The sequence below is a fragment of the Dermochelys coriacea genome, chromosome 2 (genome assembly GCF_009764565.3).
Source record: "Dermochelys coriacea isolate rDerCor1 chromosome 2, rDerCor1.pri.v4, whole genome shotgun sequence".
NCBI lineage: Eukaryota > Metazoa > Chordata > Testudines > Dermochelyidae > Dermochelys > Dermochelys coriacea.
The window spans coordinates 65,359,682-65,387,320 of NC_050069.1; the positions used below are offsets into that span (position 1 = coordinate 65,359,682).

The following is a 27,639-nucleotide window of genomic DNA, read 5'->3' on the forward strand; positions in this document are numbered from 1 at the left end:
GAGAGCGAGCATCAGGTGTGGTAGGAAGCCATCCAGGGAAGGAGCAGTGAGGGCTGAGAGAGGAAAGCCCAGAACTGCTGAGCTGAGGGTCCCTGGTCTGGAACCCAGAGTAGAGGGTGGGCCCAGATACCCTTACCAGCCACTGAGGGAGCGGCACCATGGGGCAGTGAGAGGGAAGACTGCTTGGGAGTGCTAGGGAGAAGGAACTTTGCTACCCTGGAGAGGGGGAAACAGAGTGACATGGCCAGAAGGCTGAGTCATGAAGAGGACACTATGGTTCCTGGAACAAGAGAGAAGCTGCAGACCAGAGGGAAAGACAGAGCAATGGCGTGCAAACAATGGAAGGGAGCATCGACTTCAAGAGCTAATCCCCAAAGCGACCAGAAGGAGGTGCCCTACCAGCAGTGAGCAGTGAACCCCATGACCCAGGGTACAAAATATATAGGAATAACAGAATAGGTTGTGCTGATGGGGGAGTGGTACTATATATGAAAGGAAGCATAGAGTCAATAAAGTAAAGATCTTAAATGAATCAAACTGTAACACAGAAACTCTATGGATCGAAATGCCATGCTTGAACAGTAAAAATAGAGCAGTACCAATCACTGGTCTATGATGATGATGGTGATTGTGAAATGATCAGGGAGATTAGAGAGGCAAAGGCATAAAACACAATAAAAATGGAGGATATCAACTATCCTCATGTTAACTGGGTATATGTCATCATCAAGAAGGGATGCAGAGATACAATTTTTAGACATCATAAATGACTGCTTGCTGGAGCAGCTTGTCTTGCAACTCACAAGACGAGAGGCAATTCCTGATTTAGTCCTAAATGGAGCACAGGATCTGGTCCAAGAGGCGAATATATCTGAATCACTCAGTAATAGCATCCATAATGTAATTAAATTTAGTATCCTTGTAAGGGGGGAAATGACAAAGAAACCCGCCTCTTCAAAAAGGGGAGCTACACAAAAATGAGGAAGCTAGTTAAATGGAAATTAAAAGGAACAGTCATGATTGTTTGCGGGCATGTCTCACTCTAATAGAGGCTCATACTAAACATCCCAAATAAAAAAATCAAAAACATTAAAAGAACCAAACAAATGCCACCATGGCTAAACAGAGTAACAGAGGCAGTTAGAGGCCAAAAAGGCATCCTTTCAAAATTGGAAAGTCAAATCCTAATGAGGAAAATGGAAAGGAGCATAAACTCTGGCAAGTCAACTATAAAAGTACATTAAGACAAGCCAATAAAGAATTTGAAGAGCAACTAGCTAAGGACACAAAAACTAAGGTATTTTTTTAAAGTACTTCAAAAGCAGGAAACCTGCCAAGCAGTCAGTGGGGCCATTGGATGATTGAGGTGCTAAACGAGCACTCAAGGAAGACAAGGCCGTTGTGGAGAAGGTAAATGAATTCTTTGAGTCAGTCTTCACTGTAGGGGATCTGGAAGAGATCCTCATACCCAAGCCATTCTTTTTAGGTGACAAATCTAAGGAATCGTCCCAGATTGAAGTATCAATAGTAGGTGTTTTGGAACAAAAAGATAAACTGAATAGAAATAAGTCACCAGGACCAGATGGTATTCACCCAAGAGTTCTGAAGGAACTCAAATTTGAAATTGCAAAACTATAAACTGTGGGATGTAACCTATTGCTCAAATCAGAAAGATAAACACAATATGCTGGGGAAGAGTTAACACAGCTTTTGTCAAGGGAAATCATGCCTCACCAATCTATTACAATTCTTTGAGGGTGTCAACAATCATGTTGATAAGGGTGATCCAGTGGATATAGTATAGTTAAACTTTCAGAAAGCCTTTGACAAGGTCCCTCACCAAACGCTCTTAAGCAAAGTAGGCAGTCATGGGATAAAAGGAAAGATTCTCTCATGCATCAGTAACTGGTTAAAAGATAGGAAAAAAAGGGTAGGAATAAATGGCCAGTTTTAAAGTGGTCTGATCTTTAGAACTCTGGCTATGGCTTAGAACAGCGGTTCTCAAACTGTGGGTCAGGACTCCAAAGTGGGTCACAACCCTGTTTTAATGGGGTCACCAGGTTTGGCTTAGGCTTGCTAGGGCCTGGGGTCAAAGCCAAAGCCTTGGGCTTCAGTTCTGGCACCCCGGCCTGGGGAGGTGAGGTTTTGGCTCAGCCCTCACAGGGTAGAGGGGCTTGGATGGGCTCAGGCTTCGGTCCCCCCTCCTAGGGTTGTGTAATAATTTTTGTTGTCAGAGGGGGTTGCAATGCAATGAAGTTTGAGAACCCCTGGCTTAGAATGTACTGGGAAACAGCCTGAATGGCTTGGTCTTGTCAATATAATAAAGCAAAGTCCTGGGTACATTTATTTGGGCAACTTATTTTCTCCTGGTGCCGACTGTGGCTTCAGGAAGAAGACAGGCAAGTTGATGGGTTTAGCTGAAATTCTGAGCCACCTTAGGAATGAACTTCACAGCATCACTTTTTTCCTTATGGAATGTTGTATAGGGGAATCAGTGCCTCAAAGCTCACTCACTCTTCTGGCCAACCTGATAGCCTCTCAGAAGACCATCCTCACAGTGAGGTGGTGTAAAGTAAATGTCTAGTAGCCCTTTGGGAAACCTTGGCATCCCTGCTCCATGCTAGGGAGAAGGCATAACCTTGTGATGGCAAAGAAGAGAAATACTCTTCAAATGATGGTGCTGTGGGTAATACCTTGGTCCTGGTACTGGGCATAGCTCCAGTAATGATGATCTCAGTGGTTCTGTGAGGACACATCCAAGGTTCATAACCTGTACAGTTGCCAGTGCCAGTACCAATACTGATATACTGTGTTTTTCCTGCATTAATGGAGCACTTTGATGCCTTGTCCTGGGAGGAATGATGCTTCTTTACAGGAAGGTTCCTCTCAGTGTTTGGAGCTATGCTTGGGCTCTGCTCAGCTGTCAGCTTCACCCTTGTATTGGTTGTGATGATGACACTGTTGGTGTCAGGAGCACCAGTGCCAAGACTGATGTCAACTTTACTGGTGCCACTATCATGTCTGTGAGTGCTAGTGTTGGTGTAGAGTTGACTGGTGCTGAAGGCTCTGGAGATGAAGCATTTGGCATCAAAATAACTAGTGCTAATTTTGATGGAGTCTTTTTTTCTGCATTTCTTTTGTGGCTGAATCCTGGGATGAGGTGCGTGCTCAGGGGAATACAAGCTGATGACGAACTTTTGGGTCATTCCTTGGAGGTGTTCACCTCCTCAGGGTCTGAACTGATGCTCACCGACTGCTTGAGCCGATGAAGCATCAGCCATTCATCCCTAGATTTAAAAGTCTTTGAGAAGAGAAGAATTTGCACCCACAACACCTATCTGGGATATGGCTTTCCCCCAGACAGAATAGGCATTGACTATGCTCATTGAGCATGGGGCTGAGTCCTTCACCAGCTGGGCAGGCTTTAAACACAGAAGATTTGGAGTTCATCATGTTGGTCAGTTCAAGATACCTTGCCCACTACACAGAGGTCTCTGTCTTTCCCCTTTCTTCTTCATTCATTTATTTTGAGAATGACCAATTTGAGAACAGGAGTATGGGAAAGAGATTCTTTATTGAACAGGTAAGTTTGAAGCTAGAAAACCAATAGCAGGGTGGACACTTCCCAGATTCTGTATCACCGCCATGGGCTGTAGGAGGGAATGGTGGGAGGACCCTGGTCACTCTGCCCTCGTATGGGAACATGAGGTAGCAGAGAATGCATGCATGGTCCCGAAGTTCACTGAGATTCAAAAAACTTTGATTTCATGTGCATGAGACACAAGCCCAGCAACAATGGGATTGACACTGACATGTACTCGAAGATCCTCAGTTCCATCCCTACTCAGCTCCTCAGCCAATCAGGCCTAGAGCAGGTTGTCTGGGAGCAGGTGGCAGCTGTATAGTTGCTCCCTGCCTCCAGGTTCCAACTAGCAGGTGATAGGCCAAAGTGCTTGTGGAGACAGAGCTTAAATATCCTGCTCAGCAGAGCCCAGCAGAAGAGCAGGACCCTCCTGACTGGCAGGAGTGAAGACATGAGGAAACAGGTTTAATTAAAGACAAATAGAAGACTCCAACCCGATTCAGTATCAGAGTGAGAAGTACCACTTGGGAAAAGGAAGATGTGCAATTTGCCTAACATGGGAACATCTTTTGTAAAATTCTCAACAATAGTAGGGACAGAAATATAAGACCAGAGAAGGCTTTTATTCTGCAACTGAATGGCAGAGGAGAACAATCATGGAGAGAGGGAAAATATCTCTGGAGTGAGATGCTACGTCAGAGTATCACTTGAAGTTTCCTAAAGTTTTCATATAAGCAGTTTTATCATCAGTCAAAAACTATCTTTAAACAACTATCCAAGGAGGAAAGAGAATGAGGAATTGCTTTCTTGCCATGACAATTCATCACATTACTTTTAGTAAGACCAATTCTCCAACGTTGTGACTGATGAGCCTGTCATCTCAGAGCATTTGTTTTACACATTAAACACCAATCTTTTCAGCAATATTTATGCCACGGATTTAAAATATTGGCAATTTCAGTCACCAACTTCTGAACAGCCAGAATCTCTCCAAAGGTCATTTGATACTATCTCATCATCCATCTCCTTTTTATGTGTCTTTTCTACAAGCATGTTGTTCCCTTGTTGGCGTTTGCAATGGGTTGTCTGGAGGAAGGTGTCATTTCTCTCACAAACCTCACCAAGAAAAAGCTTTTAATCTGCTGACAAATGTGCACAATGTATGGGAAAAGCAGCAGCACTTTAGCATCAGAAAGGACAAAGAAGTCACAGTGCTGTCTCCTCGATCTGTTTTGAAAGCTCCAACTCTCAGAACTAGAGAATAAAAAACAATTTCAGCTTTGTGGGTGCCAGCTGGGTAAAGTGTAATTTTTACTTATTATCAGAGAATATAGTGAGACATCTATGTAAGAGAGGCAAGGTGGATGAGGTACTGTCTTTTATTGGACCAACTTTTGTTGATGAAGGAGACAAGCTTTTGAGCTACACAGAGCTCTATTTCCGCTCTCTGTAACACCAACCTTGTCTCTTCCACCAACAGAAGTTGGTCCAATACCTCATCTTTCTGATATCCTGGGACCAACATGGCTACCACAACACTGCAAACTTCCATGTAAGAGAGTCCATTCAGACACCGCACAAATACAAGGACTGATTCCGTGGATTCAATGTAGCAAAACAAAGACCTTCAACAGCCAGCATCAACTTCAGCAAAGAATAAAAACAGGAACTAGGACATTACATACTGTAATTCACTATTAATAGAAGACCACTTTGAGCAACTCTATGTCTAATTGATCTCAGATAGTGAGGTCAAAGAAACAGTAATCAATATAGCCAGACAGGCCTATCCTTGTCCACAAGTTGACTGAGTCAATATATGTATTGTGGTGATAAAGCTTAAAAACCAGGAAGTTCCAATTAACTTCAATGTGTCCAGGATTTTGCCAGAGGATATTATATTATCTCATTTGAAGATATTCCTTTGCATAACTGCAATACCAGTTAAGAACGGAACTGACTGAAAGATACCACACATTATAGAGGGGCAGCAGCACCACAATATTTAAGATTGCATGACTTCAGTTTAGAGGTTAACCTTTCTAAATCCTCTAAAATAGACATGCTTTGTCAGATTCCTTTGAAATTTGATGCGCTTCAGAAGAGTGCAGGGTGGGTTGAGTGGCCCAAACTTGGAGTCATTTGAGTTAGGAATTGTGGCGATATAAGCTCAGAAAAAATAGCCATTTTTCAAAAAGCTTCTAGGTAAGCTTTTCTTTCCCCCACAAAGCTAGAGAAAAAATTATTGAAGTGATGAGGATCAAAAATCGTCTCAATCTGTCGAGTTTTGCCCAAGATAGTGCATGGCACCCACTAAATCTTTGGGAGAACCAAACTGAGAATACTAGTTAAGAACATGTTAATTTCTTCACTTGTGTAGATGTGTAGTCTGGAAGGATTATAGTGCACATGCACCACCAGAGAAACAACCATGAGAGGGTTTCTCTGCAGCCCCTTGTACTTGCCTGAAGAGTTTGAGGTAATATGCTGACACCATTGTCCTACCACTAATGTTTCTCATCCGAAGCTTTGTACACCTGTGCAATAAAGATTTAATAATCCATACAGTTTGCTACAAGTTGCCTCTTTTATAATGTCAAGTAATTTTATTTTATGGGAGATTTACTGTGAACACAGAAAAGTAGTCAACAGCTGGTCTATACAAAATGTTTGTTATATCAGGTGAGAAGGAGCCGGAGGCAGAGGATGCTTCATGTGTGGAGGGCACAGGGAGACAATGGGATGACAGTGAAATTGCTTGTGGCTGCAGAAGAGGTAGGACATGAAGACAGGTGGTAGGCAGGCCTTGGATTGGTTGATTGAGAAAAATAAGTATTTTACTAGCACCTTGGGATGGAAGGGAAGGCACAAGTGACTACTTCCTGATCTTGGGGCAGATTACTGGGGTGACTTGGTATGCAAATTGTGGGGCATGATGTCCTGCCAGTGTTGGTATCACACAAAGACCCAAGCAATGCAGACAACCATGACCTAGGAAGAATGAAGTAAGGGAAGGAGGTCACTGCATTTGTTATCACCCACCAAAGGTATCTAAGGAACGAAGGGCTGTCAGGATGCTTGATTGAAGGGAAGGGAAGTAATGGCGGAGGAAGAGTTCATAGATTTTGCAGTGTACAATTTCATTCTTTGTTTACAATTTTTTGCAAGCTTGGGTAAAGGTTGGGATACTCAAAGCTTGATCACAGGACAAAATCTAAGTGGGGGTTGAGTCAAATATTTTTTCTGTATTAATATTCCTGCCTAACTCTACAACAAACAATGAAATAATTTGCACACTGTGTAAATTGAGCCCTCCATAAACACTGAACAAAAAGATGATCCCTCCCCCCCTGAATTTACTTGTCATTTTGGGTTTAATTAAAGGAATAGCACACTAGGTTTCATTGTAGTATCTATTTGGGAGAATAAGGCGAAAGAAGAGAGAGTGTCTAAGAAAATCATTGAAAAATCAAGCTTTGACAATCAAGTAGGACAGAATCAGCGATGTCAAAACACTGTATTTCTTCTATATGGCCAACAAGTAACCAGATGACGAACATGTCATATTTTATTCCTGTTGCAAAGATCTAACTGCCAAAGACCAGGGGAATAAGGGAGTCCTGAAGTATGGCCCAGAATGCATATTTATAGCTGCCAAGGAATTAGAAGTCTTTTTATTTTATGTGCATTTGTGGGGAGAGGGAGCTTTGAAGATCGTCTGTTAAAGGGGGAAAGGCAGTCAAGCTTAGGGCCTGGTCCTGTAAAATGCTGAGTGCCTCCTGGGAGCTGATGAGCACGTTCAACTTCAACTTCCTCTCCTTGCAATGGAAATTGAGACAGCTTGGCAGACCAGCACCTCTCAGGATGTAGTCCATAGTACGCACAGTTATCTATCTTAAATATTGTGTTGTGCAATAACAACAAACAGCAAAAAGGGCATTAAATTTGGTATCCCATTAAAGTAAACTGATTAGAAATATTACTGCTGCTTGGACCAGGATCACTCAATGGCAGTCCATAGTGAACCACCTTATCAATAATACCTTAAGAAGACATTCATGCCTTCCCTTAGCAGTGTGATCACTGAACATAATGAGTGTAATATCGGGACTTGCTAAGCATCTCTGCTGTTATATAAAGTTCTAACAGAAAGTAACTTTCTGTGGTAGAGTTATAGAAAGATAATAAATCACTAAACTATTTTAATGGCACATTAATAGCACATCTGTTTAACCACTATGCAATGCCACATGACATACTGTAGATCGAGCAGTTCAGCTGGAGAGCTTTTTACATCTCTTACAGGACTTTTGCATATGTTCAAGCATATTCAGATTACATATCCAGCTCTTTCTGACTCTGATAGTTTGAAATGTACACATGGAAAAAGATCACAGGTTTGTAAAGTTCTTTGAGACCTATTGATGAAAAGTGCTAAATAAGGCCTGGGTATTATTATTTTAAAAAACCTGGTTCAGTTCCCAGCTACACCACAGACTTCCCATGTGACCTTGGGCAAGTCACTTAGTCTCTCTATAAGTCCGTTCTGCATCAATGAAATGGATATAACTGCATTTCTGTACCTCACCAGGGTGTTGTAAGGATAAATACATTAAAATCTATGAGGTTCTCAGACACTGTGAGAAGGAGGCCCATCTGAGAACCTACGTAGATAGACCTGTGGGCAGAGAACTGGGACCCTGGGCTGGGATTGCCCAAGGAATCAAGAAAGGTACATACCTAAATAGCATTAGTGATTAATTCAGACCTGAAAGAAATATGAATCTGAGACTCAATGTTTACTTGGTCTTGCAAATTTTATTCCATCTAGATTTTTTTTTGGCATTCTATGTTAATTAGCCACATAAAAACAATGTTTCTTCATTTAAAGAATTTTTTTCCCCTCTTGTTCGACAGGACAGTGCTTGAGAACTTGAAATCTTCTGAGTGTCTCTCGTGCCTAATTCAAACAATTATTCTCAGAGTCTAGCACAGCAAACCCAACTTTTCATGTGTAATGAGCAATGAATTTAACACTCAGATTCTTACTAGATACACAATTTAATTCATAACAACCATGCAGAAGAGAGCTAAATGGAAGGACTGTCTTGTTGCCTTACCCATATCCCTCATTTTGCACAACAATAAAACAAGTCCAGAGCAGACAGATATGACATACCTAATCCTTCAACAGTTGCTAATATGAAAAAAGAATCAGATGGGAGTGGAACAAACCACCAGGTCTGGCCCAGGCTTACTAATGAGCTTGAGGGAAATTGGCCAAAGAACCTTACAGATGGTTAGTCTTTGTCTTACTATTCACAAGGCAAAGTGGTTCAGTGTTGTCAGTGATGCCCAACGTTATTAAATGCTGGTCTCTCTCATCGAAACAAATCAGCAATTATCTATCTTCCTGACATTATCAGTCCTTTGAAGATGCCTCAACCGTGACAAGAAATAATGAGAAAATAATTAAAATGGTAACCTCTTTAAAGATCTCATGTTGTACAGGATAGCAAAACAGAAGGGAAGGCTGTCCTTTACAGGGACTGCTCTCAATAAACCATATCTGATTGCCAGGGTAACCAAAATTAAACCCATCACTTTCTACAATGCGGTTTGTAGCAGTAAGGCCTTCCGAGATTACAGATCCCAGCGTTTTGCACATCCACAGGAAAGGGAAGGGAAGGATGGTTACAATTTTATACAAGTTGGGAGCCGCCCTTAGACTCCTGGCAATTTGCCAGAGTGACTCACAGTTGGCAAGAGTTTGTCTGCATGTAAAGCCACAATCTGTATCAGGCAGGAATGTAGATTAGTGCTGGGAATGGTAGCTAACTGGTCATATTGATTGGTCTAAAGATGAAAGACATGCATGCGGTATCATTTGGGACCAGAAAGGGATCACAGCATTTCTGTTCCTTTATAAAAAGGAATGAACAAAGTTTATTCACTCTCATATGCATTTCCAACTCAGTCACCAAAATAAAAAGGTCATTTTCACTAACAGAAAAAACAGATGGTAAAATATTGAACTGCAAGTACCCTGAAATTTTAAGTTTCATGCAAGATTTATTTCAGTGCTCTAAAATCAATGTTTGAAACTTCTAGGTCCCAATCCTTAAAAAAGTCACATTTGTTTAACTTTATTCACATAAACAGCCCCACTGAGTTCAATGGAACTACTCACAGCCCAAGTTCAGTAAAGCTGTTTGCTGTCAATGGGATTTATGCTTAAATGCTTTGCGGAATCAGCACCATAGAGCTGAACTCTGAGCAATGTTGAGCACTCATAGGCATCATTAAGGCCAGGTTATTAGGTAAAATAGAAGAAAACTATTAAAAGGTGGCCTCTTCGCAATGTTGTTAACATAAGCACAGTGCTATTGGTTCTTTGAATTATTAATTGTCCTTCCTGATTTTCATATATTTTAAAACAAAACCAAACATTTACATTATTTGCTTTGCATCTTTTGGGCAATAACCCACAATTTTAAAGAGATGGCTATGTTTGTGAAATTATATATTTTAAGCAATGTCACTATTTGAAAGTGGTGTACATTGCAGGCAGGTTATGCAACTAGGTAATGCTGGTTTATCCTAAATCACTGCACACGCCAGCAAGAAAACTTAAAAAAACACACAAACAGAAAAAAAACAACAAACACCTCTGTCTCCAGGGCAGAAAATATCATTCGGGAAAACATCTTGGTTGTTTACGCTTTGAAAAAGACCTTGAATTAATGCCTTCTTAATTGTGAAATATGTTAAGTCTTTTCAGAAATGACACTCTTCATTACCCCTGTCCATTAACGGAGCATATTTATTGTACTTATTAAGATGGTAAAGGATTATTACACTGGTGAGGATGAGGGAAAGAACTGAAACATTCCCTGCTAAGAAACTAATGGCACTAAAGTGATGGAATACCAATGAAACTCGTTGACAAAAAGAAGGAAATAGTTCTGCTAATTTTAGACACATTTCATCACATCAGAGTCTTCAGCTATGGTTATCTGGGGGGAGATCATACAGGCACCTCTGCTATTTCAGTGCATAACACACTCAGTACTTTCACCACTATCTTCACAGTGCCTGTATTATTGTCACAGCATCTTCCTTCTGCCAAAAGATGACTAGGCAAAGCAGTCTTTGAGTTCATCACTGTTGCGTAAGAGTGGCTGAATGCATTAGAGGACTGGGTAATACAAGAGATATTTGAGATTTGAGCACATTTTTTTAAGTACATCAGAAGCAGGAAGTCTGCTAACCAGTGGGGCCATTGGATGATCGAGGTGCTAAAGGAGCACTCAAGGATGATCAGGCCATTGTGGAGAAACTAAATGAATTCTTTGCATCGGTCTTCACGGCTGAGGATGTGAGGGAGCTCCAGGGGTGATCCCAGCAATGACAGGCCTATAAGCCTGACTTCACTCCCCGGCAAACTGGTTGAAACTATAATAAAGAACAATATGGTCAGACACACAGATGAACATAATTTGTTGAGGAAGAGCTACCTTATTGAGGTGAGAACATGTAGGGATAAAGTGAGACAGGCTAAAAGTCAGGTAGAGTTGGACCTTGCAAAGGGAATTAAAACCAATAGTAAAAGGTTCTATAGCCATATAAATAAGCAGAAAACTAAGAAAGAAGAAGTGGGGCCGCTAAACACTGAGGATGGAGTGGAGGTTAAGGATAATTTAGGCATGGCCCAATATCTAAACAAATACTTTGCCTCAGTCTTTAAAAAGGCTAAAGAGGAACTTAGAGATAATGGTAGCATGACAAATGGGAATGAGGATATGGAGGTAGATATTACCATATCTGAGGTAGAAGTGAAACCTCAAACAGCTTAATGGTACTAAATCGGGGGGCCCAGATAATCCTCATCCAAGAATATTAAAGGAATTGGCACCTGAAATTGCAAGCCCATTAGCAAGAATTTTTAATGAATCTGTAAACTCAGGAGTTGTACCGTATGATTGGAGAACTGCTAATATAGTTCCTATTTTTAAGAAAGGAAAAAAAAGTGATCTGGGTAACTACAGGCCTGTAAGTTTGACATCTGTAGTATGAAAGGTCTTGGAAAAATTATGAAGGAGAAAATAGCTAAGGACATTGAAGTCAATGATAAATGGGATAAAATACAACATGGTTTTACAAAAGTTAGATCATGTCAAACCAACCTGATCTCCTTTTTTGAGAATGTAACAGATTTTTTAGACAAAGGAAATGCAGTGGATCTAATTTACTTAGATTTCAGTAAGGCGTTTGATACCGTGCCACATGGGGAATTATTAGTTAAATTGGAAAAGATGGGGATCAATATGAACATCAAAAGGTGGATAAGGAATTGGTTAAAGGGGAGACTACAACGGGTCCTACTGAAAGGTGAACTGTCAGGCTGGAGGGAGGTTACTAGTGGAGCTCCTCAGGGATCAGTTTTGGGACCAATCTTATTTAATCTTTTTATTACTGACCTCGGCACAAAAAGTGGGAGCGTGCTAATAAAGTTTGCAGATGATACAAAGCTGGGAGGTATTGCCAATTCAGAGAAGGATTGGGATATCATACAGGAGGATCTGAATTACCTTGTAAACTGGAGTAATAGTAATAGGATGAAATTTAATAGTGAGAATTGTAAGATTATGCATTTAGGGATTAATAACAAGAATTTTAGTTACAAGCTGGGGACGCATCAATTAGAAGTAATGGAGGAGGAGAAGGACCTTGGAGTATTGGTGGATCATAGGATGACTATGAGCCGCCAATATGATATGGCTATGAAAAAAGCTAATGCGGTCTTGGGAGGCATCAGGAGAGTTATTTCCAGTAGGGATAAGGAGGTTTTAGTACTGTTATATAAGGGACTGGTGAGACCTCACCTGGACTACTGTGTGCAGTTCTGGTCTCCCATGTTTAAAAAGGATGAATTCAAACTGGAACAGGTACAGAGAATGGCTACTAGGATGATCCAAGGAATGGAAAACTTGTCTTATGAAAGGACACTCAAGGAGCTTGGCTTGTTTAGCCTAACTAAAAGAAGGTTGAGGGGAGATATGATTGCTCTCTATAAATATATCAGAGGGATAAATACCAGAGAGGGAGAAGAATTATTTAAGCTCAGTATCAATGTGGACACAAGAACAAATGGGTATAAACTGGCCACCAAGAAGTTTAGACTTGAAATTAGACGAAGGTTTCTAACCATCAGAGGAGTGAAGTTTTGGAATAGCCTTCCAAGGGAAGCAGTGGGGGCAAAAGATCTATCTGGCTTTCAGATTAAACTCGATAAGTTTATGGAGGAGATGGTATGATGGGATAATGTGATTTTGGTAATTAATTGATCTTTAAATATTCAGGGTAAATAGGCCTAATCCTCTGAGATGGGATATTAGATAGGTAGGATCTGAGTTACCCAGGAAAGAATTTTTCTGTAGTATCTGGCTGGTGAATCTTGCCCATATGCTCAGGGTTTAGCTGATCGCCATATTTGGGGTCAGGAAGGAATTTTCCTCCAGGGCAGATTGGAGAGGCCCTGGAGATTTTTCGCCTTCCTCTGTAGCATGGGGCATGGGTCACTTGCTGGAGGATTCTCTGCTCCTTGAAGTCTTTAAACCACGATTTGAGGACTTCAATAGCCCAGACATAAGTGAAGTTTTTCATAGGCATGGGTGGGTGAGATTCTGTGGCCTGCGTTGTGCAGGAGATCAGACTAGATGATCAGAATGGTCCCTTCTGACCTTAGTATCTATGAATCTATGAAAAAAACCATGGTTTTAGTAAAGTGAAATCATGCCTCATCAATCTACTAGAATTCTTGGAGGGGTTCAACAAGCATGTGGACTAAGGGGATCCAGTGGATATAGTGTACTTAGATTTTCAGAAAGCCTTTGACAAGGTCCCTCACCAAAGGCTCTTACTCAAAGTAAACTGCCACGGGATAAGAGGGAAGGTGTTCTGATGGATGGGTAACTGGTTAAAAGATAGGAAACAAAGGATAGGTATAAATGGTCAGTTTTCAGAATGGAGAGAGGTAAATAGTGGTAAGTGGTAATAGAGGTAAACCCCTCCAGGGGTTTGTACTGCGATCAGTCCTATTCAACATATTCATAAATGATCTGGAAAAAGTGATAAATAGTGAGGTGTCAAAATTTGCAGATGATACAAAATTACTAAAGATAGTTAAGATCCAGGCAGGCTGCAAAGAGCTACAAGAGGATCTCTGAAAACTGAGTGGCTGGGCAACAAAATGGCAGATGAAATTTAATGTTGATAAATGCAAAGTAATGCACATTGAAAAGCATAATCCCAACTGTACTTATAAAATGATGGGGTCTAAATTAGCTGTTACTACTCAAGAAAGATCTTGGAGTCACTGTGGATAGTTCTCTGAAAACATCCACTCAATGTGCTGCAGCCATCAAAAAAGTGAACAGAACGCTGGGAATAATTAAGAAAGGAATAGATAAAAGGACAGAATATATCATGTTGCCTCTATAAAAATCCATGGTATGCCCACGTCTTGAATACTGTGTGCAGATGTGGTCGCCCCATCTCAAAAAAGATACATTAGAATTGGAAAAGGTTCAGCAAAGGGCAACAAAAATGATTGGGGTATGGAACAGCTTCCGTATGAGGAGAGATTAATAAGACTGGGAATTTTCAGCTTCGAAAAGAGACGGCTAAGGGGAGATATGATTGAGGTGTAGAGAAAGTAAAGTAGATAAGGAAGTAGACATGCATCTGATGAAGTGGGTATTCACCCACGAAAGCTTATGCTCCAATGTCTGTTAGTCTATAAGGTGCCATAGGACTCTTTGCTGCTTTTAGATAAGCAACTGTTGTTTACTACTTCTCATAACACAAGAACTAGGGGTCACCAAATGAAATTAATAGGCAGCAGACTTAAAACAAATAAAAGGAAGTATTTCTTCACATAACACAGTCAACCTGTGGAACTTCTTGCCAGAGGATGTTGTGAAGGCCAAGACCATAACAGGGTTCAAAAAAGAACTAGATAAATTCATGGAGGATAGGTCCATCAATGGCTATTAGCCAGGATGGGCAGGAATGGTGTCCCTAGCCTCTGTTTGCCAGAAGATGGGAATGAGCGACAGTGGATGATCACTTGGTGATTATCTGTTCTGTTCATTCCCTCTGGGGCACCTGGCATTGGCCACTGTCAGAAAACAGGATACTGGGCTAGATGGACCTTTGGTCTGACCCAGTATGGCATTTCTTATGAGGTGTTTGCTCTGCAATGCTCCCAATTCCTGCCTAGCTAGAGCCGGATCCCAAGCCCATTTGAAGCGTCTTCCCATTAATAGCAGTGGGCTTGTGATCAGCGCTAGGGAACATGGGGCTCTGTGGCAATGTGCCGTCCTGCCACATTCATTCAAACTGTACTTGGATGCATTTAGTGGCATTAAAAGAGATCACGTCAGCTATTAAAACATTTCTTGTGCGTCTGCATCCTCCCATTTATCCAAATAGTGTGTGTGGGGGGCGGGGGGAACGTGCATTTCATTTGGATAATTAAGAGGGTACAGACTTCACTGCTCTCCCTAAACATATGCAGTAACAACCAGGCAGCAGACTTCCTACCACCCGGGGTCCTTCTGTGGCTTCTTGGCACATGCATGTTCCAGTACTGGATCCTACAGACTGTGGGAGGACCAGCATGGAGTCCACGCTGAAATGGGAATTGGGCCCGTCAATGCTGCATCACTCAAAGCTACAACTATTACACTGACCAGGTGAAGAGCAGCTCCACAGCGGAGGTGCCGGGAGATGGTTAGGGAGGCAGGGGGAAGAGATGAATATGTAGGCAGCTGGGCACAAGTGGCAGGGGGTTGCATGCCGGCAGTTGTTTTGGGGGCAGAGACAAGGAAGGGTTTGGATAATTCAGAGGTTCATATAATAAGGTTTCAGAGAAATTGACTAAATAAGGTTTCAGATAAATATTACTATATTGGCTGTAATAGTTTTGAATACCGGTGGAAAAAGGAGACTCTTTAATGGATTGGCTTAATCAACTTGTTGATCCCATAAAGGAATATGAATCTTTTCACCCCTTACTTCTATGTTTACTTACTGTAAATAGCACCTTAACACATGCTAGAGCATGATATTCTTCATAATACTCAAAACCAGATATCATGTAAGCTTACTGATGTGTGTCAATTGCATGTTTGCCACTGAGTTCCAAGTCCTGCCTTTTAGCAGTTTTCTTTGTAACACAGTCCAATCAAGGGAGGCTTAATGTACTGGTTCTGGAAAATTAATCCAGACACACACACACTCAGGAAGATGCAGGATTCTGTGTTTCTGCCAACCTTCAATAGCCATGCTTCATTCTCTGAACCAGCTCATGAGCTACTAACTAATCCTACCAGCAGTCAGGGAGCTCAAACTTTACAGACAGAGGATGGAAAAAAAGCATACAATGTTAAACTGCTGCAGTCTTGGAAAGAAGATACTGTATGCATCTTAGATTAACATAAATTCTGGTCAAATTCAACCTAGATGGATCTGTAAACACAAGATTTATATTACACACACGCGCACACACACACACACACACACACACAGTGTCTGTGGGGATATAGTAAATAGGGATGAATTTCAGATGCAAAGTTTGGTTGCAGTTCCAAGTTTTCCCAAAGCCTGGAGATGTTTGATTTCAGGGTTTCGGTTCAGTCTCTGAAACATATAGGATCCGTAAGACAATCATCCCAGAAGGAGAGCCACACAGATGTGGTGACTTCAACAGAGCTCCACATGGGTGCAACAGGCCAACGTTTGGATCAGCCTCCAACCTTTCCCAAATGTCAGCAGGTCATTCCAATTTGAAATATTGGTTTGGGCCCATTTCTAATATTGACCTATCAGCCTATGAGGCCTGAGATGAGGACACAGTGATGCAGGAAGTCAGGGGTGGGTCATCTCTTATATATGATGATGATTGATAGAATCAGTCGTAGCTGTTGGACTTGAGGTAGAAGAGGACGCTGGGTAGATAGCAGTAGGGGAATACAGAATAGTGTGTGTGGGAGCAGATGATGTGTTCAGGAAAGGAGAGTCAAGAAGGTGGTAGATGGGAAAAGCACAGTAAGTGGAAGAGAGCTATCAGGGGAATCATTAGGAGCAGCTGGCTGGCCAGCTCACACTTAGTAGCTGCAGCTGTGCCAGCCACTCTAGGGGAGGTATTGTTGCTGTGTGCCAGCTGTACACGGCAGAGGAGTGGTGCGTGCCTGCTGGAAGGAATGGATAGAAATAAAAAGGTGGGCTTTAGGAAGGAAGGAGTCAAGGAACAGAGGAACAGCTGCCATGGTACCACAGAAGACAGGCAGTTGTGAACATAAAGGTCTGCAGCACAGTGGGATTGCTACAGTCCTTTGAACTCCGAGTTGCTCCCACTTCAGTGATATGCTAATAGTAATGGGTTAAAGATTTGATGGGAGAAAATGTTTTACAGGCAGTAGGTGCTTATCTAGTTGTCACAGCCCTCTGTGTATGCTTTCTGCTATCAAGACAAGTTTCTGCTTATTTTCTGCTTGGACTGGTGCTTAATTTTATCAGTGTACAGTAGCTGTGGGTTATTTCTTTAACTGTACATTGGTTTAAAACTTCAGTGAAGAAGATCAGATTTTGCTCTCACCAAATACCCTAAAAAGTTCCATTTGCTCTTGCATTCTCTTCTCTTGTGTAATTCACAAATTCACTTGGAATAGACATATTTGTTTGGCTTCTGAACCCAAACTGAGATAAACAACACAGAACAACTCATGGAAAGGTTCAAGAGAATGCTTGTGGCTTGGTGCTGCAATTATCCACTTTTTGCTTCCTTTCCTGCTGCTATATAATGCGCTCACTATACATTTTCGCTTCTCAGATTCCCTAGCCCACTTTTGGACCACAAGAACTCTGACGTAAGATAGTGATTGCTCTCTGGCCATGCATGGAGGTCCAAATTTCTGCTGAAATACTCTGATTCAGTATAGATCATCTGCTACCATCTTTTTCTAGATGGATTGAGCCAATCCCCATCTTCTGCAGTTTATGAAATAAAGGTGAAATCGTAGCACCATTCAAGTCAATGGCAAAACTTCCATTGACTTTTTGCAAAAAGAAAAGGAGTACTTGTGGCACCTTAGAGACTAACAAATTTATTAGAGCATAAGCTTTCGTGAGCTACAGCTCACTTCATCGGATGCATTTGGTGGAAAAAACAGAGGAGAGATTTATATACACACACACAGAGAACATGAAACAATGGGTTTATCATACACACTGTAAGGAGAGTGATCACTTAAGATAAGCCATCACCAACAGCAGGGGGGGGAAGGAGGAAAACCTTTCATGGTGACAAGCAGGTAGGCTAATTCCAGCAGTTAACAAGAATATCAGAGGAACAGTGGGGGGTGGGGTGGGAGGGAGAAAGACCATGGGGAAATAGTTTTACTTTGTGTAATGACTCATCCATTCCCAGTCTCTATTCAAGCCTAAGTTAATTGTATCCAGTTTGCAAATTAATTCCAATTCAGCAGTCTCTCGTTGGAGTCTGTTTTTGAAGCTTTTTTGTTGAAGTATAGCCACTCTTAGGTCTGTGATCGAGTGACCAGAGAGATTGAAGTGTTCTCCAACTGGTTTTTGAATGTTATAATTCTTGACGTCTGATTTGTGTCCATTCATTCTTTTACGTAGAGACTGTCCAGTTTGGCCAATGTACATGGCAGAGGGGCATTGCTGGCACATGATGGCATATATCACATTGGTAGATGCGCAGGTGAACGAGCCTCTGATAGTGTGGCTGATGTGATTAGGCCCTATGATGGTATCCCCTGAATAGATATGTGGACAGAGTTGGCAACGGGCTTTGTTGCAAGGATAGGTTCCTGGGTTAGGAACATTTTTATGGCTGACTTAGAACAACGCTTCCTCAGCTCTCGTTCCCTAATGCCCCTACTCTACTTGCGCTACATTGATGACATCTTCATCATCTGGACCCATGGAAAAGAAGCTCTTGAGGAATTCCACCATGATTTCAACAATTTCCATCCCACCATCAACCTCAGCCTGGACCAGTCCACACAAGAGATCCACTTCCTGGACACTACGGTGCTAATAAGCGATGGTCACATAAACACCACCCTATATCGGAAACCTACTGACCGCTATTCCTACCTACATGCCTCTAGCTTTCATCCAGATCATACCACTCGATCCATTGTCTACAGCCAAGCGCTACGATATAACCGCATTTGCTCCAACCCCTCAGACAGAGACAAACACCTACAAGATCTCTATCATGCATTCCTACAACTACAGTACCCACCTGCTGAAGTGAAGAAACAGATTGACAGAGCCAGAAGAGTACCCAGAAGTCACCTACTACAGGACAGGCCCAACAAAGAAAACAACAGAACGCCACTAGCCATCACCTTCAGCCCCCAACTAAAACCCCTCCAACGCATCATCAAGGATCTACAACCTATCCTGAAGGACGAGCCATCGCTCTCTCAGATCTTGGGAGACAGACCAGTCCTTGCTTACAGACAGCCCCCCAATCTGAAGCAAATACTCACCAGCAACCACACACCACACAACAGAACCACTAACCCAGGAACCTATCCTTGCAACAAAGCCCGTTGCCAACTCTGTCCACATATCTATTCAGGGGATACCATCATAGGGCCTAATCACATCAGCCACACTATCAGAGGCTCGTTCACCTGCGCATCTACCAATGTGATATATGCCATCATGTGCCAGCAATGCCCCTCTGCCATGTACATTGGCCAAACTGGACAGTCTCTACGTAAAAGAATGAATGGACACAAATCAGACGTCAAGAATTATAACATTCAAAAACCAGTTGGAGAACACTTCAATCTCTCTGGTCACTCGATCACAGACCTAAGAGTGGCTATACTTCAACAAAAAAGCTTCAAAAACAGACTCCAACGAGAGACTGCTGAATTGGAATTAATTTGCAAACTGGATACAATTAACTTAGGCTTGAATAGAGACTGGGAATGGATGAGTCATTACACAAAGTAAAACTATTTCCCCATGGTATTTCTCCCTCCCACCCCACCCCCCACTGTTCCTCTGATATTCTTGTTAACTGCTGGAATTAGCCTACCTGCTTGTCACCATGAAAGGTTTTCCTCCTTCCCCCCCCTGCTGTTGGTGATGGCTTATCTTAAGTGATCACTCTCCTTACAGTGTGTATGATAAACCCATTGTTTCATGTTCTCTGTGTGTGTGTATATAAATCTCTCCTCTGTTTTTTCCACCAAATGCATCCGATGAAGTGAGCTGTAGCTCACGAAAGCTTATGCTCTAATAAATTTGTTAGTCTCTAAGGTGCCACAAGTACTCCTTTTCTTTTTGCGAATACAGACTAACACGGCTGCTACTCTGAAACCATTGACTTTTTGCTACTGTTAGATCTGTAGAATTTCTTTTTGCCTCCTCTTCCATGGAATTTTCAACAAATGTGTCACTTTTCATTGCAACTTTTGTACAGTACACAAATCTGTTTGTTAAGGCTCTGATGATAAAAGCTTGGTTCACTGTTTTCTAGAGTTGTGTTTACATTTCAGGAAAGCCTGTTTGTCTCAGACAGTGTCTTTCAGCCTGTTTAGAAGTCAGAATATAAATACCAATTTTTTAGTTCTCCCAAGATAGTCAAGCTAACTGTCATGGTACATAAAGAAAGATGGAACATATATTGTGCAGTAGAAAATTCAATCAGAAATTGTAAAATGAGGAAACAATTTAAAGTGATTAGTTTTAGTCAAAGTAAACTTTTTTTTTAGAACTATGTATATACACAAGCAAATCATGATTTCCTCTAACATATGAGAGTCAATGAATTTGTGTTTTTTTTTAAAATGTAGATTGAATCAGTTCTCCATCATTACTTGATATTTACTATTTGTTATGCAAGTTGGATTGGGCTGGACAGACAGGTCACATGATATCATTTCTATGATCTGACTGGATAAGCACATGAGCATTTCTGGTGGGAATACTTGTATGTTCAAAAGTAAAATCTATTTACTGTTATATGGGCATTTATGACTTTAACTTGTTTGACTTTAATTTGTTTTCTGTGATTTTTATGCTAGTGAAACTTGATCGGTTGAATCTCCATAATAGGCAAATACAAAACATAGCAAAAACATTTCCATCTAAACATTTTGACAATTCTTGGCTACACACTTTTTTCCATTTTTTTCTGCTTTAAAATTTATTAGTATTGTTAAAATCATTGCAATTTTTAAAAACAAAACAAAACATTGCATGCAGTATAGTTGTAGCTACATTGTTCCCAGGATATTAGAGAGACAAGGTGGGTGAGGTAATAGCTTTTATTGGACCAACTTCTGTTGGTGAGAGAGACAAACTTTCAAGCCAATAAAGTTCTTCATAACAGAGGTCTGTGTAGCTCGAAAGCTTGTCTCTGTCACCAACAGAAGTTGGCCCAATAAAAGATATTACCTCACCTACCATGTGTCTCTAAAAAAAATGTAGAAAGTCAATATTTTGACACTCCCCATATCAATTTATAGTTAAGTTTAATTTAGGAACAAAGAATATTAATTTTGTTTTTATGTAAACTGTGTGTGTAGGGAAAAGATATCCCCTTCTATAATATGCTCATATATCATAATAAAAGAAACTACATTCTGTTTGTTATCAGTCACTACTTAAGTTCTACAATCATATTCTACTCCAGCACTACTACTTTTTGGACACATTTTTAAAGTTGTTTTCTGTTTAAAAATGTACTTCTTACATTGTAAAATAAAAATAATTTTTATCATAAAAAATATTGTCTAACAATAAGGTGTGGGAGGAGGGGGCATTGTCCGGCTTGCTGCAGGAAGGTGTGTACCACTTTAAGGGGTAGAGAGAGTCTGAATGATCTTGCAGCATCTGCAGAGCAGGTCAATGTGGTGATGCTGACCCATCGCCCCAGGTGTCCAGAAGAGAGACAAGGTTATATAAGTACATGCTGGGCAGGAGAAGCCTCTTTTACCTGGACCAAGCAGAGCAGGTCTTCAACCTTTTCAGGAGGTTGGGGGTTGAGGAACAATTTTACTATCAATACTCTGTTCAGCATTTGAGAAATTTAGTACAATGCTACACTGGGCAGTGATGCAGGAAGAACATAAGAATGGCGCTACTGGGTTAGACCAAGGGTCCATCTAGCCCAGTATCCAGTCTTCCGACAGTGGCCAATGCCAGGTGCCCCAGAGGGAATGAACAGAACACATAATCATCAAGTGATCCATGCCGTATCACCCACTCCCAGCTTGTGACTAAAATGATTAGGGGTTTGGAATGGGTCCTATATGAGGAGCGATTAAAGAGGCTAGCACTTTTTAGCTTGGAAAAGAGGAGACTAAGGGGGGATATGATAGAGGTATATAAAATCATGAGTGGTGTGGAGAAAGTGAATAAGGAGAAGTTATTTACTTGTTCCCATAATATAAGAACTAGGGGCCACCAAATGAAATTAATGGGCAGTAGGTTTAAAACAAATAAAAGGAAGTTGTTATTCACACAACACACAGTCAATCTGTGGAACTCCTTGCCAGAGGATATTGTGAAGGCCAGGACCATAACAGGGTTCAAAAAAGAACTGGATAAATTCATGGAGGTTAAGTCCATTAATGGCTATTAGCCAGGATGGGTAAGGAATGGTGTCCCTAGCCTCTGTTTGTCAGAGGGTGGAGATGGATGGCATGAGAGAGATCATGACCTGTTAGAGAGAGATCAGTCCCTCTGGGGCACCTGGCATTGGCAACTGTCGGCAGACAGGATACTGGACTGGATGGATTTTTGGTCTGACCCAGTATGGACATTCTTATGTTCTAACCCTGACCAAGGCCACCTCCTGTCGACAGTGACATGTGGGCTCTAGGATCCTCACCAGAGCTTGAAGTGTATTAATGGTGATTGGATAATGTGTATTCTCCCTGGGGACAGTGCTTTGCGACCACCCTGCTAGGAACCTTTGAACTGAAAAACTGCTGCAAGGATCTGGGTAACCATTCAACCTACTGAAAAATATAAAGGCTTGATAGGGCCTTGGAACTGAGGGATATACACTGGGAGGGGTGAACAGATATATTAAACTTAAGGAAGTCAAAGATGGATCCAGAGGGTCAGAATGAATCCATTATTCATTGGACCCATTCCAAACCCCTAATCATTTTAGTTGCCCTTCTCTGAACCTTTTCTAATGCCAGTATATTTTTTTTTAGATGAGAAGACCACATCTGTATGCAGAATTCAAGATGTGGCAGTACCATGGATTTATATAAGGGCAATAAGATATTCTCCATCTTATTCTCTATCCCTTTTTTAATTATTCCTAACATCCTGTTTGCTTTTTTGACTGCCACTGCACACTGCGTGGACTTCTTCGAGAACTATCCATGATGACTCCAAGATCTCTTTCCTGATTAGTTGCAGCTAAACTAGCCCCCAGCATATTGAATGTATAGTTGGGGTTATTTTTTCCAATGTGCATTACTTTACATTTATCCACATTAAATTTCATTTGCCATTTTGTTGCCCAATCACTTAGTTATGTGAGATCTTTTTGAAGTTCTTCATAGTCTGCTTTGGTCTTAACTATCTTGAGCAGTTTAGTATCATCTGCAAACTTTGCCATCTCACTGTTTACCCCTTTCTCCAGATCATTTATGAGAGAGTTAGGATTGGTCCCAGGACTGACCCTAGGGGAACACCACTAGTTACCCCTCTCCATTCTGAAAATTTACCATTTATTCCTACCCTTTGTTCCCTGTCTTTTCACCTGTTCTCAGTCCATGAAAGGATCTTCCCTCTTATCCCATGACAGCTTAATTTACATAAGAGCCTTTGGTGAGGGACCTTGTCAAAGGCTTTGTGGAAATCTAAGTACACTATGTCTACTGGATCCCCCTTGTCCACATGTTTGTTGACCCCCACAAAGAACTCTAACAGGTTAGAGTTGCAGTTCTGATTTTTATTTTTTTTTTAACTCTTAGGATCAGCAAGCTATTACCTGGGTCACATGTCTTCTGGCAGGGCCTTGGAACTGAGGGATATACACTGGGAGGGGTGAACAGATATATTAAACTTAAGGAAGTCAAAGATGGATCCAGAGGGTCAGAATGAATCCATTATTCTATGGGAGGATCTGTCCTGTGGAGGCTGTGAGGACACACATGGTGATAAGACCAGGGAGAGATGGCTCTTTCTTTATTCGTGGTGACAGGGGCCCTCTCACAACACACCACTCTGTTCCAGTGCTGAGAAGGGAACTGACAATATTGGGGCTCCCAGCATATGAATTTGGTTCACACTCATTCAGGATTGGGATGGCAACAGCAGCAGCCCAGCAGGGTATGGGGTGAGGGCAATTCAGTCAATTGGGCATTGTCATTCTGAAGCATACACTACTTACATGAGACCCTATGTGGGGAATCAATGTTAATTTTCCATTATGTTTTCATTCCAGATGGGGATAAATGGGCCAGGCAGATGGTCGTGTGGCTCTGCAGGTACAATATTGTTTACTCGGTGCTTAGGCAGATGTCCAGGTTGTCTCAAGAGTTTTGCAAATAGGCCTCAGCAAGGAAGCAGTCCTGAGCTGGCAGGTGTCCAGGTTGTCTAGAGGTTTGCAGCGAGGCCTCAGTAGGGAAGCAGTCCTGAGCTGGCACGGGAGGAGGGGCATGTTATGGGACCAGCTGATGCCCCTTCTGTACACTGTGGGGGCCTGTGAGTGGACACCAGATATAACTGTGGTTCACCTTGGGAACAATGATTTGGGAAGGTGTGAAGGGGCAGAGTTAATGCTCAGAGCTAAGAGGAACTTTTCCCAGGAGTAAAAATTGTATGGTCAGACATGCTGCAATGCAGGGAGGGTGTAGCAGGGAGATGTGAAGGCCCCCCAGGTCGACAAGGCTAGGAGGTATGTGAATAGGGAAATGTCCAAGTTCATGGGGAGGGGATCACAGGGGCGTCAGTAATTTCACATTCGGACATAGCATATGAGGCACCGGACCTATTCAGGGAGGATGGGGTCTACCTGCACACTTGGGGACTGACACATTTTTGGCCAATATTAAAAGGGGGTGGGGCAAAGGCAGGCAGCCAAGCTAATTGCTGGCACCTCCTTGTGGCGGATATCCAGTACAGGTACTCCGTAGGGAAGGGATACAGTGATCAGATAAAATAGATCAGTAAAGGATATAAAGGATGTGTGTGTTAAAGGAGCGGAAATGGCAGGGGCGGAGTTTTGGTTTAGGGGTCCTATGAGTGGCCTAGCAGGAAGCCAGCTCTCCCCCCCCTTTATAGCCCACGTTAACCATCATTCGAGGTGGGGATGGTAAGGTTCCAGCAGCTGGTAAACTGGGGACCAGGATGGGAAAGGGGGAGGGCTGACAGAAGTCCCCCGGATATGTATATATATATAGAGAGAGAGAGAGAGAAATGATCATGAAATTATCTGCACTGTGCACTTTTATCTTCTGGATACTCCCAGACAGATAATAAAAACATTGAGGTCTAATTAAACCACATCCAGTGTCTCTGGTCCGTCTTCCAGAGAAGCGGACAACAAATCATTCTGTGAATCTGTCTACTTCTTTGTAATCCAATAAACCACAACAGTGAAGTTCTCACATTTCTGACATCATTGGAGCCTTGACTGATTTACTATTTTATTGTTTTCTTTCCTGCCCATTACCCCAGATGTAATCTGGAATTGGTAAACAAGCACTATCCAGTGCTTGGAGGCACCTGTTGGGCATAGGATGAATGTAAAAACAATGGACTGAGTCACAAGATTGAGTAAAAATGGTCCAAGAGTGATAGCAATAGTAATTTCATAATTATATATAAATTCCTTCTCATAAACTCACACAAAGGGGCAATATTTAAAATAGTAGAAACCTACTTCATAAGCAATTACTACAAATGCATATGTCTAGATCAGCATCTAAATGGCTATTTGCACCTTCAGTGGCGATAATATTCATGTACCCTGTTTCTATGCACATAACTGGGCATCTGGGCCTCTACTTTTGAAAAATGTGTGTATCATATCTATTGTATAACTACACTGTGAGGGCAGGGCGAGGGTGTTCAATGCTGAAAGGTGCTTGAAGATTCTGGCCCGAATGTAGCAAATCTAGCACTTAACCACATACTTAACTGAAAAAATATGAGGCGTCCAAGTGAACTCAGTAGGACTCTTCATGCATTTATATGCTTTGCTAGATTGAGGTCAGAGTTCTCAGCACTTCGCAAGATTGGGCCGTGTATGTGTAAGGTTAGTAGGGTAGAGATACATGCACACAAAATCATATCATCTGACCTGATATCCTATCTGAGTAAAAAGAAAAGGAGTACTTATGGCACCTTAGAGACTAACAAATTTATTTGAGCATAGGCTTTCCTGAGCTACAGCTCACTTCATTGGATGCATGCAGTGGAAAATACAGTAGGGAGATTTTATATGCACAGCGAACATGAAACAATGGGTGTTACCATACACACTGTAACAAGAGTGATCAGGTAAGGTGAGCTATTACCTGCAGGAGAGAAAAAAAAACTTTTGTAGTGATAATCAAGGTGGGCCATTTCCAGCAGTTGACAAGAATGTGTGAGGAACAGTGCGGGGGGGGGGGAGAGGGAAATAAACATGGGGAAATAGTTTTACTTTGTGTAATGACTCCCAGTCTTTATTCAAGCCTAAATTCATGGTGTGCAGTTTGCAAATTAATTCCAATTCAGCAGTCTCTCGTTAGAGTCTGTTTTTAAAGTATTTTTTGTTGAAGAATTGCCACTTTTAGGTACATGGCAGAGGGGCATTGCTGGCACATGATGGGATATAACACATTGGTAGATGTGCAGGTGAACGAGCCTCTGATAGTGTGGCTGATGTGATTAGGCCCTATGATGGTGTCCCTTGAATAGAAATGTGGACACAGTTGGCAATGGACTTCATTGCAAGGATAGGTTCCTGGGTTAGTCTTTTTGTTGTGTGGTATGTGGTTGCTGATATTTGCTTCAGGTTGGGGGGCTATCTGTAAGCAAGGACTGGCCTGTCTCCCAAGATCTGTGAGAGTGATGGGTCGTCCTTCAGGATAGGTTGTAGAACGCCACTAGTTGTCATTACACAAAGTAAAACTATTCCCTCCCACACACACTGTTCCTTATACGTTCTTGTCAACTGCTGGAAATGGCCCACCTTGATTATCACTACAAAAGGCTTTTTTTTCTCTCCTGCTGGTAATAGCTCACCTTACCTGATCACTCACATTACAGTGTGTATGGTAACACCCATTGTTTCATGTTCGCTGTGCATATAAAATCTCCCCACTGTATTTTCCACTGCATGCATCCGATGAAGTGAGCTATAGCTCAGGAAAGCTTATTCTCAAATAAATTTGTTAGTCTCTAAGGTGCCACAAGACTCCTTTTTTTTTGTGGATACAGACTAACACAGCTGCTACTCTGAAACCTATCTGAGTAGTAATCACACACTCAAAGATAATATATCACAGTCATAGTTCAAGAAATAAAGCAGGTGCACATTTTTAAAAAATGCAGTTCAAATCCCTCAAGGAACATTATTCACCCCCATTTATGTCCCAATCAATTCATTTAATTTATAAAAGATTTTTTGTTTTAAACATTAGCTCCACTCCTGTGAATACTACTCATGGGGAAAGGAAAGGCAGGATGAGTTACTCTTTGAACCACACAGATGAGAAAGAAATCTATTTGTCCAAAAACAGTAAACTCTCACTGGTGGAAAATCTGAGGTAATTTCAAATAATCCTGTGACATGTAAAGAGGATTTTAAGACTATTCCTCTGTTAATTGTCAAGATTGCTAGACCCTTGCTTTAGGGAACTTTGCAACCAGTGTGTCTAACTCTCCCATTCCCACTCTAACTGTCAACTTATTAAAATGTACAAATTAATAGATTTCTTCTATTACAAAGTTACAAGAAAATTAGGAAATTTTTACTCACT

At 41.6% G+C, this 27,639-nt stretch overlaps 1 protein-coding gene across 5 annotated transcripts in view; it reads right to left on the minus strand.

Moving 5' to 3' along the window:
* The window catches only part of NKAIN3 (sodium/potassium transporting ATPase interacting 3), a 523,429-nt gene that overhangs the window by 330,965 nt on the left and 164,825 nt on the right, over window positions 1-27,639 (minus strand). The gene's annotated exons all lie outside the window — the stretch shown is intronic.